This window comes from Bactrocera latifrons, unplaced genomic scaffold (assembly GCF_001853355.1).
Source record: "Bactrocera latifrons isolate USDA-ARS-PBARC rearing strain unplaced genomic scaffold, ASM185335v1 scaffold_8, whole genome shotgun sequence".
In the NCBI taxonomy this organism is placed as follows: Eukaryota; Metazoa; Arthropoda; class Insecta; order Diptera; family Tephritidae; genus Bactrocera; species Bactrocera latifrons.
In genome coordinates this window covers 3239665-3242072 of record NW_017537489.1, presented here as the reverse complement: position 1 = coordinate 3242072, position 2408 = coordinate 3239665, and the positions used below count along the sequence as shown (strand labels likewise).

The 2408-nt window shown below is 29.4% G+C and overlaps 1 protein-coding gene across 1 annotated transcript in view; it reads left to right on the top strand.

Moving 5' to 3' along the window:
• Positions 1-707: 707 nt before the first annotated feature.
• The window catches only part of LOC108976699 (lysosome membrane protein 2), an 81300-nt gene continuing 79599 nt past the window's right edge, over positions 708-2408 (top strand). The window contains exon 1 of the mRNA XM_018945954.1: positions 708-1222. The gene's annotated coding sequence lies outside the window, so the exon portion shown is untranslated. The remainder of the gene's footprint in view (positions 1223-2408) is intronic.

Sequence of the window (2408 nt, the reverse complement as noted above, 5' to 3'; positions counted from 1 at the left end):
GCAGCGCAGCAAACAGCACCCTCGTCTACCAGGCGTTCGCGATCACAAGCACCGATCGCTATCAAACAACTCGCTTGCAAACGATCGCACGTGCCGATGCCGTATGCTCACCACTTCGTCTTTAACTTGGCTAACTAATTGTAAGTTCGTGGTGAAAATGCAACGACACAAGCCACTTGGGAGCCCGACTAGGCTAAATGCTGCGTCGCCGCCGCTGCGCAACTTACTTAGTCGGCACGCTGTGATTTCAAAGCTTTGTGCTACGCTGCCGCTGCGAAGCGCTACGAAGCAGCAAGACAAACAATATGCATGTGGAGTAGTAAGCGTTGTGTCGGGCAGCGCTGCTGTTGCCGTAGTTGGGGTTTCGAAAACTTCAACAAAACCAACTGACAACTGGCGCGGTCCATTCAAGCGAGCTTTTCATTTCGTCGTGATAACTTCAAAACGAGACACGCTCGCGCGCGCGTCCATCTTGATGAGCACGCACAGTCGCAGAGATCGGTTGGTTGGCTAAGAGATCACTGCGTTTACTACGGATAAATATGACATTAACGAGAATGCAACTTTACCAGAAAAGAATATAAATAAATCTACAAAATAAATTTAAGCAAAAAACAAGTGAAAATAAGTAAAATAAGTTTTAATTGTGTCTTAAAAATTTCAAAAATATAATAATATTTATAAAAATTAAGTGCAATTACGAAACATGAGAAATAATATAAAATAGTGTTTTATTAAAAGAAATTTAGTGTTTAAGTCTAAGCAACGACCGAATAGTACAAAGGATACGCGCACGCGTCATAGTCGTCTGTGTTGGCCGAACTTTGAAAAAAAAAAAAAAATAGCAAATAAATTTATGAAAGTGCAGTTTAACGTTCCGCTGTCAGTTGCGCTTTTGAAGAATATTTTTAATGACGGTTTGTTCATAGTTTTATTTGTGTGTGTTTAAAAGTTTTTGTGCAATTTTCGTGGCCGAAATTTGTGTGATTTTAGTTGGAGAAAATTTCAAGTATATTATATTTCAGTAAGTCTGCAATTCTCTACGCGTTTGAAAATTTGTTTTATTTTTTTTCGAAAAAGTGTTTGCTATGAAATTAGTGTGTTTGTAATATAAGCTTTATAAAACAAAGAACCTTTCAAAGTAGAACGCTTGGCGATTGGGCGCGGTTGTGCGCAAAAGTGTATTGAGCTAAGCAGCTGATTCTTTCACTGAAACTTACAAGTAAGCTGAACTATTTTTATAGATTTTATGTTGTTTTTAATTTTTAAATGAACTAAGAACTTACCTTCGAAGACTTTCGAGGCGTTTGTTTTTATAGGAAGAGATTAGAATTTTAAGGATACTTTGGACTGGACAAGAATTTATATAAAAAAACACATTTAAATTTACCAATAGCAGAGTTATAAAAATAAATAGTAAGAAAGTGGTACTAAATTTTTATATTAAAAAATTTCATTTGGCAGTACGAGGAATGGAAAGAGTTTTTTTATTTAGTAAAAATAATTTTCCAAAATTTATCAAAAGAAAAAAAAATATATATATTTAACAACACGAGAAATATGAAAAAATCATTTTTATTCCAAAATTTAAAATTTAAAAATATTTCGGAACGTTTCTTCTGAATAAATCTACCGAAATAAAATTTTTATGCCATTTTCATATAGCCATATTCAAAGGAAAGTTTTTTAAAATGTGTAAATCAGTATTATAAATAAAACAAAAATTTTTTTTTTTAATAAAAAGTCAAGGTGAGGATATTATTATATACAAACAACTTTATAAAAGTTAATAATGTATTGGTGTATGTTTTTTTAAATATTTATTAGTGTAGTGTCTTGCTTTGACAAAGTTTTAAAAGTTTTATGAAAAAAGTAATTAAGCATTTAATTAATTTAATTAAAAAAATTTTTTTTTTTTTAAATAAAATTTTTTTTTTTAATATTTTTTGATAACATTTATTACAAAAAAGTAAGGAAACTTAAATAATTTTGATAATGAGTAGAAAAAATATTTGTTAAAAATTTACTGAAAATTGTATTTCTAAAAAAGGATTGAAAAAATTTGGATTTTTATAGTAGAAGATTTTCAAAAATTAACATAAACTAATTTTTTTCTTGATTTAAAATAGCAAACCGTTTACTGCGATCTGCATGAGTTTAAATTGAACAAACACAAAATCTAAGTTTTAAAATAGTTATTTAAGCGTAATTTAAACATAAATAACAAACGAAACACAAAACTTTACTTGAAAGAAAATACAAATAAAAAGCATAATAAAATTATGTGATAAATTTGATTTAAAAAACATGAAAATAATGAAATTTTAAATTATGTTTGATGTTGAAAACTTAAATAATTGCAGAAACTATGAGTACTGAATGAAACTATTTTAATTTTAATTTATATT